The sequence below is a fragment of the Heterocephalus glaber genome, unplaced genomic scaffold (genome assembly GCF_053883595.1).
Source record: "Heterocephalus glaber isolate CG9 unplaced genomic scaffold, H.glaber_assembly_v1.0 deba00001688, whole genome shotgun sequence".
Lineage (NCBI taxonomy): Eukaryota > Metazoa > Chordata > Mammalia > Rodentia > Bathyergidae > Heterocephalus > Heterocephalus glaber.
In genome coordinates, this window is record NW_028258413.1 from 2,608,726 (window position 1) to 2,624,691 (window position 15,966).

At 48.4% G+C, this 15,966-nt stretch overlaps 1 long non-coding RNA gene and 1 pseudogene across 1 annotated transcript; both read right to left on the reverse strand.

The window, feature by feature from the left end:
• Nucleotides 1-916: 916 nt before the first annotated feature.
• On the reverse strand, nucleotides 917-6,942 carry LOC147821895 (uncharacterized). Its single transcript, XR_015446399.1, has 2 exons — nucleotides 6,078-6,942; nucleotides 917-1,026 (listed from the first exon to the last, which is right to left on the reverse strand). It is a non-coding gene; the product is annotated as an uncharacterized LOC147821895 (long non-coding RNA).
• A 587-nt stretch (nucleotides 6,943-7,529) lies between these two features.
• LOC101708529 (uncharacterized) lies at nucleotides 7,530-13,114 on the reverse strand (annotated as a pseudogene).
• Between the last annotated feature and the right edge of the window lie 2,852 nt (nucleotides 13,115-15,966).

Sequence of the window (15,966 nt, forward strand, 5' to 3'; positions counted from 1 at the left end):
CGAGACAATGAACGTGGAACCACCCAGGGCCTGTTTTACTGGGAAACATCATTTCTACTGAAGTTCTTATGTTATTAGCCGATCGTGACTATTTTTTTACCTGTCACTGGCTCAAATGCATTATTCCATGGTCTTCAAGTGAAGCTATGAGGCAGTTAATATCATGTTTTGCAGGTAAGAGGAAACGAGAAGAGGAGATATTAAGCAACGCTGTATTCAGTGTGACACATCCAGTAACTGCCAAGTCTGGAAACAAACTTGATCGAGTCAAGTCCTGAGCTGCTGCTGTAATTCTTTACCATGCGGTTCTGACGTGCCGGCTTCCACCTTACAGACATTGGCCTATTCTGGAAGAGACCCTTAGATCTCAGTCTTAGCCTTTGCGTTTTAATGACTTTGGAAAGTCAGCTGCTTCACAAGGCGGTTACAGCTCTGGTTACTATTTCCCAGCACATACACAGTGTATTTATAGTACACTGGGACAAAGAATCACCAGCGACTTTCTTTTACATTCTCTGTCTTTATTGGCCTACTTGTCGATTTTAACCCTAACTTCCTCAGCCTCACTCTTTTGTAATCAAAACTACAAGGGAAAACAAAATGAATCTTGTGTATATCTAGAGCCACGTGAGTGCCAGCCGTGGGAAAATGTGTTCCCGTTAAACCTGTCAGCCAGGTGGCAGTGACAGCCTCTTGCCGCGGCTGACTTCCCCTCAGCCCAGCCCCAGCTGGCCCCAGCCCACCCCACCAGCTGCGCCTGCCTCAGCCTCCCTCCTCCCTCCTCCATCCCAGCACCTTCAGTTCATCCCAGGAGAGAACTGGCTCCCACCTCTGTGCCCCTTCTCCCCCTCCCCCTTCTCAGCTCCAGTGCCGGGGCTCGGGCAGGTCTGTCCTGGCCCCTGGAGTCAGGGTTGACTTCAGTGTCTCACGCTTTAATGGGGCTCTGGAGCTCAGGCTTCATCTCCCCAGGTGCACTGTGAGCCCCGTCAGGTGGCCGTGTTCCACTGCCAGCATTCTGTACAGGCCCTGCAACATAAAAGGAGGCTCGGTATTTTTTGACTGAGTTGAATATAAAAATTAATAAGTAAACAAAGTGAAGAGAGAATGGATCACAGCCAGAAAATGTTGGCAGAGCCTCACAGGTTAGTTTGGCTGGCTTTTACACACATGGCGTGTGATTTAATGAATAGGTGTTGCCGGGTATTCGCTCTTCCCAAGCCTCTACCCACACCCCACAGGGTAGCTTTCTGTCCCCCACCTTCCTCATTTCTTACAAATGAAGTGTTTTCTCTTTTAAAAAAGTAACTGTTTAAATTTTTTAAAAATTATTACACAAAAGACACATTGCCATCAATCCCCTCAAAATCCTCCACCCGGTTTGCACACACACCATCATTCTGGCCGCTGTCTGCGGCAGCTCAGCAGTCCTCTTTTTCCAGTGTATTTAGCTCCTCTGCTGTGACTGCCTCGATGTTCTGAATGGACTCAAAACGCTGACCTTTTACCGTCCTTTGACTTTGGGAAGAGCCAGGTCCAGTGAATCAGGTGGATGAGGGCACAGCGTCATGTTTTTATTTGACAGAGATTGCCGTCAACTTTGATCTATGAGGGGTGATTGTGAAATACAGTGGACGCTCAGTTCCAAGCTTTACTATAGTAAAAGACACAGATGCTGCCCTCGCCGCTAGCATACTTATCCTGTGGTTCTTGGCCTTCTACCTGCACTGTTATGCGTCTGGGAAAGTTTAGCACTCACTGTATTTCCAGTCACCCCGGCACGTGCGCCTCACTCCCCTGCCACCCAAGCCCCCCAAGCCCCCCAAGCCCCTCATCCCTGCCAGGCTTCTCCGTCTCCCTGTGCTTTGCTCCGTAGCCGCCGATGTGCAGCTGAAAGACAGCTTCAGGGGGAGCTCCTGCAGGCAGCGGCCACCCTCGAGGCTTAACCCGTGACGCTCTCCCACACTCCCATTCGTCGTCCAATGACACGCGGCCCTTTGAACCTGGCCGTTCTCATTATCTGTAATTACTCTCTGAGACACGGCTGCAGTCACCCGGCTTTGCAAAGGGCGCCACATTTATTGATACTGTGATTAGGAGGTCTCTAAATTTAGATGTGGTGATCTTGGGCTTTGCTGCCTTGCAACCAATTGATTGAAAGGCGCTTTTCTCAGGTGGCCGGGCTGATCCGATGACTGCGTCCTGCGTACAGGAGGGTGGTCCAGTGTCCCGTGGTCCAAGAGTAGGAGCGGGCTTGTTACAGCAGTGTTAAATCAGAGTCCTGGGACCCAGTGGCACCGTGAGGGGCAGGCCGCGGGAGAGGGAGGAAGCCCTGCTCTTTCTCCGTCTGTCCTCCCGCCGCGGGCAGCACCTGGCAGCACCCTCAGGAGAGGCCCTGCGGCCCCTGCACGTTCCTCAGCCCACGGAGCCAGGTGAGCCTAGAAACGCGCGCGCCTCCTCCTGGCTCCCACGCCGCTCCGCAGGTAGCTCATTGGCATCATTTCTCTCCAAACTTCTGGGGAGTTTCGTAACCCTGGCTCTGCCAGTATCCCCATGTCAGGGCGCATCCACCTACAGAAGTTTCAGTGGAGCAAATGTTCACATAAACACGCAGAGCCCCCGGAACTTAACTCAAGGAAACTCTCTTGCAAAAACAAAAACAAAGAAGCGGCCTTAATTATTACCCAAAAAATGAGGTCATCGGGATTCTCAGTTCCAAAGGCAGAAACTGAACTCGAGCTGGCAGTGAACGAGCCCACAGCTGGCAAGGTCGGCGACACAGCTGGAGCGGCTGCGAACAATGGGAGCAGACAGCTTTCCGTGCCCCCCAGAGGTTGCAAAGTGACTCCCAGAAATGGCATCATCGTGTCTTCTCAGCCAGGCAGCTCTTGCAGGAAGAAAGGGGTTGCCCTTGCTCAGCAGCAGTTCAGCATCTTTATTCCGATGAGAATCCAGTGTCCATCTCTGGGCCAATCGATGGGCATAGAGGGATGGGAGAAGCTGATTGGCCACTCCCAGGTCACGTGGCTGAGAAACTGGGTCAGAACCGGAAGGACCGGTGCCCAAAAGAAGAGCAGTTGCTGCGGGAAGAGCAGAGCGTCAGCATCCAGGCCCACTGCAAGCCGCCGCCTGCCTGGTGCTTTCTAAGGGATCCTCCCCGGCTCATTCCGAAGCCGGCTGTGTTGGTGCCGCTTGGGGACCCTGCAGCAGCAGTGGCAGTGGCGAGCCTGTGGCACCGTGCCTGGCGGCACACTGAGCCCTCTGGCGCCATGAGAGCCCAGCCCAGCGTCGCCCCAGGGCAGGCACTCGGGTTTAGCTGCAGTGTCGTCACTTTGTGCTAAGTGGGTTTGGGGGTGCAGCTTGGGCACTGGGTCTCTGGACGGTTCGCCACCACTGCCCCACAGCAAGAACAACAGTAATTTGCCCCTTGTATGCTGATTACTGTGCACTCCTTCTGTGATTTTGCTTTTTGGTGGTTTTGGGGTTTGTGGGCTGGGGGTGTCTATTTGTTTGTTGCGATTCTAGGGACTGAGCCTCGGGCCTTCACACTGAGCTACATCCCCAGACCTTTTTATTATTTTTTGAGATAAGCTCTTACAAAGTTGCTACACTGCCCAAGCTGTGCAGCGATCCTCCCACCTCGGCCTCCCAGGCAGGTGCCACCACTCCGGGCCGTGTCTCTACGCGTTTCCTCACATGCCCCTCATGACTCCATATGAAGTGGGTGGACACGTGGGGACTGAAGCACAGGGCAGGCCCTGACAGGTCACAGAGCTGGTAAGTGGTGCACCAGGGCCGCGGCCCATGCTGGCCCGAATGTGTGCGGTTGTCAGCCTTGCTACTATCTTCTTTGTTTCTGTTCTGCACAATTAAACTGCTTGGAGCATGATCTCAAAGGCAGGGCTGAGGGCTGAAATCTTTTTCTCCCCAGGCTCATGTGCCAAATACAACGCGCAGGAGGCTGTGTCCTGGGACACGGTTCCCAGCAGCCCGGCTGCACGTTGAGTAGCAGTCGCCTCACGCTGCTGGTGGCAGGAGGCTCTGCGGCCCCTCACCCAGCGCACGGGTCTCGGCGTTGTGCTTCTCTTTGTAAATGCCACTAGATTTGGTTGGTGGTGAGTATTTTCCCAGAACCTGTGCTGGGTTCTGCCTGACTCACAAATCATTTTCATTTTGCTTTCCTTTTCTTAAGTTGAATAAACACCACCTGACATAACTGGGCTGAGGAATTTTCCTTTTAACACATACAACCCTCAGCTCAGCAACTCTAGTGAGTGATGGCAATGAGAATATTTCTCCCATATTTGCACATGTTCATTTTTTTCTTGATCCGAAAAAGTCATGGACATGGAGAGTGTGAAAAATTACCTCCTCTGTGAAAACATTCTTCAAATCTCACAGACCACACTCACTAATTTTGCTAAATCTACATACTAGCTGAACTATTACTAAGTATGACCAAAAATTACAGTGAAAGTTTAAATTAAAAAAAATTTTATTATAGTAAAAGACACATTGCTATTAATCGCCCTCAAAGTCGTTCTCCTTGCTTCAAACACACACATCCCATGGTCCTTGCCACTTTCTGCAGCAGCTCTGGAGTCCTTTCCTGAGTGTCTTTAGTTGCACTGTGGTGGCTGCCTCGATGTCCTAATTTGATCCAAAACATTGACCTTTCGGGATCATTTTCACTTTGGGGAAGACCCAGAGTCGAACGATGCCCGATCCGGTGAATGAGGTGCCTGAGAACACAGCGTCATGTTTTTAAGAGCTGCCTTTTCATTGGATAGCACTTGGCAGCAGTATTCACTGTATTTTTGATCAAACATTGTAAAGCACAAAAGAAGACTTTCAAAACTACTTCAGAAAGTGGCAAGGAGGATGAGGTGAGATAAATGTGTTTGAAGCAAGGGTGAATATTTCGAGGGGGATTAATGGGAATGTGTCTTTTATTATAATAAAGTTTATTTAAACTTCCACCTTGTATGGTATTTTGATAATATTATATGTTTACCTGGTATTTTAACTTTATCATAAATTGGTTCACCCTTTATCTGGCCCTGCCATCATGGACTTAATATTATAATGCTATTTTTCTAAATGATATTAAAAATAAAATACCTGGAAAGTGCAAATTAAACATAATGAGATAGATAGCTCTCACATTGTCAAAATGAGTGAATTAATCTGACCCTAGGACTAACAACCCTCCCTGGAATTACTGTTGAAAATGTAAAATGATATGTTCATTTTAGGAAAAATGATTTATGCCTCTCATAAAATTAAAAAAAGATACCTCTCCTAGAACCCTATAGCCACAATCATATCTGACAAAGGAAATATATTTATACAAAAAGGCTTGTACAAGAACATTCATAGCAGCTTTATTCATGATAGCTAAAAACTGGAAACAGCCCAGAGAATGTACAAACAAACGGTGATTCTGTCACACATGGGACATTATTCAGCAGTGAGAGGGGTGGGTTACTGGGGCAAAGAACAATAGAGGAGAGAGGGAAATTGGCCTGAGTGGAAGCCCAACCTCCACAGAGAGACACCTCGAGGTTCCACTTACTCGACGCTGTAGAACAGGCAAACCTACCACGGTGGGAAAAATCAGAGAGGTGAGGTGGGGGTGCGGATGAAGAAGGGAGCCAGGAAGCTTTCTAGGGAGAGGATAATATCTGTATTTTTGATAGGAGCATGGTTTACACACGTGTGTGTATCCATTTTGCCAAACTGAGTAAGTTCCATATTGGAAAAAAAAAAGAACTATAAACAAATATTGAACTCTCATTAATGATCTGCATGCTAAGAATTTTGAGGGAAATACTACGTCGTCTGCAATGTACCGTGAAATGCATGAAAAGTAAGACGGACTAGCGATTGGACCAAGGGATGGAGAGAAGGTTGGCTAAGTGACAGGCCAAGTATAAGATCATCAAATGCTGACAGTAGGTCTAGGGTGTTCACTGTACAATGCTTGTACTTGGCGGTATTTTGAAAATCCTCGTAATAAGATGTTTAATAGTAAATAACCACCTGCCCGCTACCACACACTGCGGCTAGGTACGGCTTACCTCGCGGCCTGGCCCTCGACGCGCACTGTCTGCAAACATGGCTGCTGCCGACACTGCGTCTGTCGATGCCTCGAGCTGCAGCAGAACATTACCCCAGCTCCGCTTCAGCCTAGGAAGTGGGATGAAAGTTTTGTGGTCCAGGGTTAAGTCTATCTCTCAGCTTTTCATGTCAGAAATCATACATTTTCTCCAATTTGTCTCAATTCCAAGCTTTTCTGTGATGAAGGAACAGTGGGCTGAGTATTGTATTTAGCTCTGTTCTTCGGGAAAGTCACTGTCTAGGAAAAGAGAAGAGTAGGCTTTTGGAAGTCCTGGTCACCACACAAGTACGATTCCAGTTTAAGGGCAGGGTGGAAAAAGTCAAAGCCGACAGTAAGGAGACTTCAAAAATGCTGCTATGTGCCCACCGGCCGGGAGACCGTTAAAGTGCAGTAGGAAAGGTTCAGTCGGAGTTTGCCATTATCGTATATTTGAATCTAGTAACAACACAAATCAATAGTGATTTGCACCAAAATATTTTTTTGCTGACAAATGAGCGATTGCCACTCATACAATGTGAATATCAGTCCTTAATGGGAACAGACTGAGAAATCTAGGAAAAGCAGACCAAGCAATATAAAGCAAATTAGAATAGGAGGCTTGGATAAACAAAATTTTAAAAACCCAGTAGTGGCAATTACTATCTTGACCAAGAAAAATAAATGCCCCTAAAGACAAATATTTAGCAGTCTAGAAGATTTTGAATAGCTATTAGCATAGATAAAATCTGTGGAAGAAAAGAAAAAATGGCATAGAGCTTTCAACTTGCTGTGGTATCCAAACCTTCAGTGCCCATCAAATACAGAAATCATTCTAATTAGGCAAATATAATTCCTATTATTGGAACTGTAATTCAAATACAAGCTTCCGTCTCACAAACTACACCATTAAAATTAATAAACAGCTGTTAGGAAAACACCCACGATGCTGTTTGCTTTATATCTGGTATCACGTCTAACAGAGTAAGCATCAGGTCTTTGTGTGGTTGGGTTTCTTCCTGTCACATGTACAGCGGGGTAGTACTTATTAACTATCTAGGCAGTATCTACTTTTTGAAAAGCTAGTGATAATAAATTTAAAATATTTTGAAAAATGAGAATGGTAAAAAAAGAAAAATTATCAAGTGACTCTTAAGCAGGCCCCCGAAACTGCACAATAAGGGACGAAGCCACAGCTCCATGGCTTTACTGAATAAAGACAAATTACAGATTCTGTAGCTTAAAAAACTAGAAAAAAGGAGGAAGACAAGTGCAGAGCTTCCCGCAACTGTCTTGGCCCGAACGTCCAACATCTGGTGAAAGCGGAAAGGGAGGCCCTTGCTGAGCAGCCTGAGGAGTGAACGCATCACACCTGCTAGCCTCATGCCTAGCGGGGCAGAGCAGACACTAACAGACTCACACAGGACTCGTCCTTTTATTTTTTGTGGGCTTTGAAAACTCATCTTTAAAGCCATTCCGTGTGAGCGTCTCTTCCACCCAGCAAATTGCTGGGAGCACTTTGATTTTCTCTGTGTCCAGATTGAATCCACCTACGGTGGCCGTGCCTCCCAATGGACACAATGAAGAGATGGAGAGGGGCCCAGCTTCTCGTGCAGTGTATGTGCCAGGGTGCTGAGTGCTGGGAGGCCTCCTGCAAGCCCGCAGCAGGTCATAGGATTTTTCTAGGACTAGTTGAAAAAGTAGAGCCAACCCTAACAATCCACGGTGCAAATGAGTTGCTGTAGGATTCCTTCCAAAACCCACCCAGCTGGAGCCACTTCTTTACCTTCCCCAGATGCCTCCCTGCCAGAGAACTTCCTCATTACCCCATCTGGTTCCTCCTGGTCACCTGGGCCGCACTGCACCCTGCTGCAAACACTCCCATCCTTAGAAACTACCCCTCAAGGCCCGGGAGCTGGCTGGAACTGCGAAGGCCGAGCACCTCGGTCGGGGAGCAAAAGCAAAACACTGCTATCGTTCCCGCCTTTAACGCACCCAGGAAGTTGGTATCCTACCAGGTGTGTGTGCAGTGTTGGTTCTGAACTTCTACAGTGTTTCCCCATAAACGTCAGTCGTAAAACTCACAGAGTCCCTCACTAGGAGAAGCTAGGGCAAAGGGCTATGCGGCCTCTACAATTGCAAATTTCACCTCAGCGAATGCTACTCTGCTCTGAGTTTGGGGCTGGCACAGATAAAGAACCCAGTATGAAGTGTGTCTTCTGTAGGGTGCCAACTGAGAGCAAGGGTTTCCTTTCTTTAAAGTTTCACTGCCATGAGACAACAGAATCTAAAACACGAAGGCCTGCTGTATTAGTTACTTTTCTCTCATTGCTGAGATCAAAATACCAGACACCCAAAGTTAGAAGGAAAGGGGTTTATTTGGCTTACAGTTCTAGAGTTTATTTGGCTTTCAGTCCATAATCAGCCAACTCCAAGGCAGGGATGACAAACAGGCATGGCAGAGCAGAAGCAACATGGCACACCAGGCAGCAAAGGTAGCAAGAGGGAATTACTGGCGTCTCCCCGCCCCTTTTATCTTACTCAGACTACTCAGGGCGGGCAGCACTCACAGCCTTAATCCTGTACCCCCGAGCCTAGCACTGCATCATGAATCAATTCCAGCTTCACACACTCTAGATCAGGCCTAGGACCACATGAGGCTTTGGGGGGACATCTACACCCAAACCACACTCCTGCTTTAACAGCATAATCCATATTCAGTTTTGTCTTCTGAAATATTGTGACAGGCACAGGGCTCACCCAAATAGGAACTAGTTTAATTTCGCAGTGCCGACAGGGATTAAAGGAAAGCGCAACCCTGCCAATCATGTTAGAAGATGGCCATCTTTCCCATCAGAGAGATAGCACAAGAGCAAGATGTACATAATTTGGTTTCCAGCATTTGTGTGAAACTGACCGGGGTTTTAATGAGCCCCGCTGCAGGCTTGTGGTAGCATCTTGAGGTACCCAATCTACCCACAGTGCCTGCCGGAAGGGCCAAGCACGACGGCCCTGTTCTCAGCAAGCACACGCGTGCCCTGCCGGTGTCTAATTGGACCGGGGTTAACACTGGACCCAGGGTGAGAGAAGCCAAAAACTGAACCAAGGGAATAGAATTCCCTTTCCCAGAAATTGGGAATTGGGAAGTTGAGAAACTGGATCAGACACACCCGATTCATTTACTACTCACAGTATGATCTGCAGACCAGCAGCATGCACGCCAGCTGGGCATTGGTAAAAGCATTGACTCCCCATGCTAGATGCACTGAGACATTATTTTAAATCTAATAAGATCCTCTCCAGCGGGGGATTTAGCTCAGTGGTGCCTCCGCCGCCTGCCTCACAAGCGCAAGGCCCAAAATCAATCCCTGGTACCAAAAAAAAAAAAAAAGAAAAGAAAAGAAAAGATCGTCTTGCCCCATGATACTGTGGACATTAAAGTTTGAGACACTGGGCAGAAAGGTGTGGACGGGCTTGAGGATGTTGGAAATGAAAGGTTACAGGAAGTTCAGGGCAGATGGGTTTCACGGCAGACCGGAGCACAGGCGAGCCAGTCACGGGAAAGCATGAAATTCTTGGGAAGATCACTTGGCTATGAGAAGAGGAGGGCAGGGCAGACCCTCAGAGACGGGAAGCCCTAGGGCGAGGGACTGAGGAGCACAGCCAGCTCCTCCGGGTCCTGCCAGCCTGCGAGGGCCCAGATGTCACTCGGTATCACTCCTCAGGGCAGCTGGCTCCAGTGGATTCAGGGGCTAAGTTTTATGATGACCTTCTTGAATCATGTAATTTCTACTAAACTTTAAAAAGCCTGGAAAGTTTATTGTAAAAAAGGAAACAGATTGTTTAAATTAAAAATTTCCAAAGACTTGGACCACACCTGGAATCTGGGGCTCAGTGTGGGCTCCTCCCTTTTCCAGGGATGATGCTACCTTGGAACTGGATCACCAGGGAAGCCCTGGCCTGGCTTGATACCACGTCTGAAAGGCATGGAAGAATGCACAGCAGAAGCATGGATAGCACTGGGGCTTTGGAAGAAGGCTCTCTGGAAACAGGCATTGAAATAAGGGGGCGCTGCTTTAAATATTTGAAGAAATGGCCAGCGCTGGCCCAGGGAGTGGCTATGCAGCCCAGTATAAGGAAGAGTTTCAGTACGATCCCAGGGCACCTCAGTTGCCTTTTGAAGGACCAGGCTCCCTGTGCCTGCAAAAGTATGCGAAGCTGACGCCAAAGGACACTCTTCAGAGATGAGGGAGCACAAAGTGCTGAGCTTCACCAGGCAGCCTTTGGCGCAGGTGCCTCTCGGACCCTTAGTGGCTGGGCAGGCACCACGGAGGCCCTGCTGTCCTCTGGTCACCAGTAATTAAAGAAGTCCAGATTTTTCCCTTGCCTGATTCTCTGAGAACTTGGCTGATTTTACAACAGTCCTTGAATAAGAAGATGGTAACAATTGTATGGGGATAAAAAGTCACCTGGAGCCCAAGAAAAATGGAAAGGAAGCTAAGATTTTGGAATTAAAAATGAACAATGCTGGTTCTGAGATTTATAAGACAGTGGAGGATGTAAATGTTGCTCGAGGCTGAGAACCTTGAAGTCAGATTGGGCAAGCTTCTTGATTTTCTCTTTTAATTCCTTAAAAAGTCATCCCTTTATGCCATGAATACAGGAAGTACAGACAGTGTCAGTATAATTTCCAACTCAGGGCAAACATGTACACTGCTCTGTGAATCCACTTGCTTAATAATTTAGCAAACACAGAACAGATCCCACAGGGTTTGAAAAAGCAGCCTTTAAAACTGAAAGTTAAGGGAAAACCTCCTAGAATGTCAAAGGTCTGCTTAAATTAACAGAGAGAAAAAATACAGATTATGGAAAATCAGCACCAAAATGTGGATGCTCCTTTTCATCATAATTATGAAAACCACTCTTTATCATCCCCAACCAAGTAAGCTCTTATGAAATTCCAAATGCTGATTTTTGTTTTTTGTTTTGTTTTTTGGTACTGGGGATCGAACTCGGGTCCTTGCGCTTGCGCAACAGGCGACAAAACCACTGAGCTAAATCCCCGGCCCCAAATGCTGATTTTTAATGTGCTCCATTTTATGCCTTGGCCGTAGACAGCCCTTCTTTCCTTAGGTCTTGCATTATCTTGTTCTTTTCATCTGCTTCCCAAGCGCTCACCCCCTGCCCTTCCTCGGCTTGCTGAACCGTGAGGAAATTCCCAGCCCACACGTGTGTGTTTGTGCCTCTCTGCTCCACCGCTCCATGGACGGCAAGCCCAGCCCAGTGAGTGCATGGAATGTGCGTCATTCTGCTCTGGAATCCATGGACTGCTCAACAGAACATAAGGACAATTTATTTGTGTGTTGCTCTTTTTATTGAGAAGACAACTCATCTTTATTGCCCATCCCCAAGAGCCACATGGCCCTGTCCCCAGTAAAACACAAGGAGTTGTGTTTCTGTCGCCACCCACTGCTCTGTTAGACATCAGAGTCACGAGGGAAGCCATTCAGTGTGTATATTTACAACAGTGGGAGGGACTACCACCTGGCATGTGGAACTATAATACACAAGATGAAAAGCTCTCTAAAGACAAAGTGTTATGTCCATCTATCTGTTAAAACACCTATCAAAGCAATATAAGAGGAATACAAGTATGCATAATAGCTCACTATTACTTCACATATGCGCAGTCATATTTCTCTGAGCAGAATTTACAATAAACAAATACGGTTTACCCTACATAGTACAGGGCTCTCTGAGGCGCCCGTGGACCTGTTGCTATGTTTTAAGTAATTCCCTGACACTCTACCAGGCACCTCCGATTGCCATCCAGACTTTGGGGAGCGAAGTCTATAAAAATAGCAGATGTCCAACTCCTAACTCGCGGGAAGCTTGGTGCCAGAGCGGGACTCATTCCCATGGTCCTGCCACAGGCTCCCTGGCTCCGGGGAGTGCGCTGAGGTGACTCTGCTTCCTTGCTCCCCGGCCACTTCTTCTGAGGCCGACGTCCTCAGGGTCCAGGGTCCCGGAGTGAGGGTGCGACCCCAGCCCCACACCCAGAGCACAGGGGTGTAAGCCTGGATCTCCTCACACTCCTCTTGGTCACCCAGGGGTTCCAGCCCATGCAGTGGACAAACTGGGAGCGCAGCTTGTGGAACTGGGGAATCTCGTCGAAATCCATCCCATAGAGGAAGGAGAACGTGTGTAGTTTAGGCTCCTGGTTGTCCTCCTCCACCATGTTGGTGGCCAGGTCGAGTGCCAGGAAGAAGTGGATCCTCCAGTACTGCCAGGGGAAGAGCCCGGCCCAGCTGAAGTGGGCGATGACCATGGCCAGGAGGTTCTTGTCAGAGGCCTTCAGGTTTACGTCCCAGGCCAGGAATCCCCAGATGGCAGGGTCCTCGAGCAGCCTGGCGAAGGCCTCCTGGTGCTCAGGCAGCACCGAGGACAGGTGCTTCCTCTTCCTCCTGAGGCCACAAGGCTTCTCCAGAGCCTTGTGGGTCAGAGGCACAGGGCCTCTGTGTGGGTCAGAGGCCCAGGGCCTCGATGTCCAGACAGTACCTGCTGCTCCTTTTCCAACAGGGACAGATAATCCTTTCACCACTTGTGAGGTGGGAGCCTGAGGTAGCCTGGGGGCTACATCCACGCACCGGGGATGTCCCCCCTCCTCATGCTCCTTAGTCTCTCGTGACCGCTCCCTCTTGGACCACCGGACTGAGGTGAGAGGCTGGGGTTCCCTCTCAGGACCAAGACAGAAGCCCTCTGGGGTCTTTCCTGCTCCATCTCTGATTCTGAATCTTCAAGCGGAGCATCCTCCCTCCTCTCCCGGTCAGGCAGTGGAGGCAGCAAGCAGGGTGCTAGACGAGGGAGTCCACTGAAGAGGCCCAGCAGGTCCTCCTGCAGCTCCTCCTCAGAACATGAAGACCCATCTCTCTTCTGCTTCTGAGCTCCGACCTGAGGCAGCCGGTGGGGTGCTATCCAGACACCTGTGAGTCCAGGAGACTTCTTCAGTGGGCCAGGCATGGCGGTGCCTGTCTGTAATCCCAGTACTTGGGAGGCTGAAGCAGGAAGATGGAAGCCAGGAGACAAGGCCAAAGGTGAAGGCGAAGACTGGAGCTCCTCAGAAGAAACGGGAGCAAGCCCTCCTTTTTCCTTTCCACTTTATACCATTCTGGGTCCAATCCTCCCCAGGGTGGGTGATAGTCCTCCCTCATGTGGAGAAGCAGCTTAGTTCTTCCTGTGCCTGAGGGGAACTACTGAAGACAGAAGACCCACACTGGGGCCGGGTGTGGTGGCACACACCTGTAACCGCAGCACTCAGGAGGCTGAGGCAGGAGGATCGCCTTAGGCCAGCCTGGGCTCCATAGTGAGTTCAAGGGCAGTCAGCCTGAGCTATGTACTGAGACCAAATGTCTAGAAAGAAAGAAAGAAGAAAGAAAAAGGAAGAGGAAAGGAAAAAAGGAGACCCAGCCTAGATGTGTCTGCCAGCAGCCAGCAGGGTTTCCTCGTGAATGAATAGAAGGAACATGAAGAGGGAAGGCTAATTTCTGTCTCTGGAGGCTCTCCAGCTCTCCAGTCTTCACCCTCACCTTGAGTGTCAGCTTCCGGCTTCCATCACAGACCCTCAGTGTCTCGAAATTGACTCACAGGGGATGCTACAGTGAGCTCCAGGCCTTCAACTGGACCCTTCACATCTCCAGTGCACTTTTCCACACCTAACAGTGTGGGCAGCCAATTTAAGTCTTTTTTTTTTCTTTCTTTTTGAGACAGGGTCTCACTATGTAGATCAGGCTGGACTTGTACTCACTATGTAGCCCAGGCTGGCCTCAAACTTGTGGTGATCCTCCTGCCTCAGCCCCCAGAGCACTGTTTTCACAGGCATGAGCCACCAGGCCTGGCTAATCCAATCTTGTAAATCTTTATGTACTTACAGATCTTTCATTAAATCTGACACAGATTTGGGCACTGGGAAAGACTCTAGGGAAGAACTATAAAGATGACTTTTTTTAATGGCTTTAGTGGTTCCTGGATTTGGCTCTCTAATTTGATGAGACCTACAGATACCCTGGTTTCTCCTTCTGAGGTAACTATTAACTTGTCACCTTTAACCGTCTGAACTAGATTTGTGGTTATGTAACAAAATAGAATAAACTAAATAATTGTATGCAATAAATAAGCCCTCAATATGGTGATTTTACCCTAAGGGGAGAAGATTCAGAATAGATTAGGGGGAAAATAGAGAAATAGAAAAAGAGATTAGAACCAAGGCCAGAGGACAAAGGAAGATCATACAAACTTTGGAAAACTGGTGAAGAAGACAGGAGGTAAAGAGAGGAGGAAAAAATAAAAACAAGAACAGAACAGAACAACAACAAAGAAAGTAGAAACCGTGGTCACACTCATGTAAAAACAAGAACAAACAATCAAGAAAAAATAAAAACAAGAACAAAAACCAAAAAAGAGGAAAACAAGAGATAAAAGGAAAAAAAAATCCAATTCAAGGCATGTCTCTGTGTCACTGGTAGACAACATAGGTAGACAGAGTCCAGATCCAAGGTGTTTTTTGGGTTTTTTTTTTGTTTTTTTGGTACCAGGGATTGAACTAGGGACATTGCACTTGCAAGGCAGGTGGCGGAACCACTGAGCTAAATCCCCAGCCCTGGATCCCAGCTCTTTAATCCCAGCAAGCCAGTGGTTGATTTATGGTGGGGTGGTGGAAAATCCCAGCAACCCTGGACCTTTAGTTCCACTGTGGTTCAGCCTGATTTCTGGCTATGAGGCTGGAACTGGATTTGTTGAGTCTGCCACAGTACGTGTGCCTCCTGCTGCTGGCTTGAACTCCACTCTCTGACCTCCTGCTGACTTGAACTCAGCATCCTCACAAAAATACAAAGAGCCAATAGATGCAGCCAGCCTGTAGCTGTTCTGGGCTCTGAGCTCAGTTGGCCCCTCTCCAAGATGGCTACCAGCCAATCCCCCTGTCCTGGCTGATGTCTGAACCCGAATAACTCACCAGCCATTTCAGCCTGCTGCATCCACTGCTCTGTTTCACTGGTGCATTTCTCTGTGGAGGCCTCCGGAATCACCAGTAGTCACCCGGTGTCTGCAGTTGCAACCCACGCTTTCCACACCCTAGTCCAGACTCTGGGACAAAGCCCCACCTGCCATGTCCCTCTTCTTCAATCACGTCTCTCTCGGCTCTCCCTGTGGACTTAAATTCTCAATTCAGATCCTTCCCGGGTCCCAGGGGTCCACTTCCTTCCTTCTTCTCCTCCTCCTCATGTCGCTACATTCCAGTACCAGGACACCAAGCCCTGGAGAGGTTCTTTCTCTGCTGCTCAGCCCTCTGCCATCTTTCTCTTCCTTCCTTTGGCCCCTCCATACTGTGGGAAACACTGATATGCTAGTTCCTGGTGGGCACTCCTTAAAGTAACACCCAAGGTAGAACCATGTGATTATCCTAATTCAACACTTGTGAGATGAAAGAAATGTAGTGACTTCATATATGATACTTTTGAATATTTTTGGCAGAGCGGGAAGTACAGTGAAGCTTGCCGGTTGCTCTTAGCATCTCTAGGACTATCTGTGTTCTTTTTGCTCTTCTTTTCACATACATCACACAGCAAAGCAAAAACAAATGCATATGGGTAGTCGGCAGAGAAGTAGCTCTAACAGCCCCATGTGCCTGCACTGAGATCAGAGCCCTGCCAGCCCCGAGAAGCCGTGGGGCACTGGTCCTGAAAGCCTCTTCTGGCGCCAAAGACAAAAACTACCCGGAAGGTTTTGCCAATGATTCCCTTGCTTTGCATTATCACTTTACCACCTACATCTGCACCATAAACAGTATATTTCATTGTTTTTATAAACATTATATA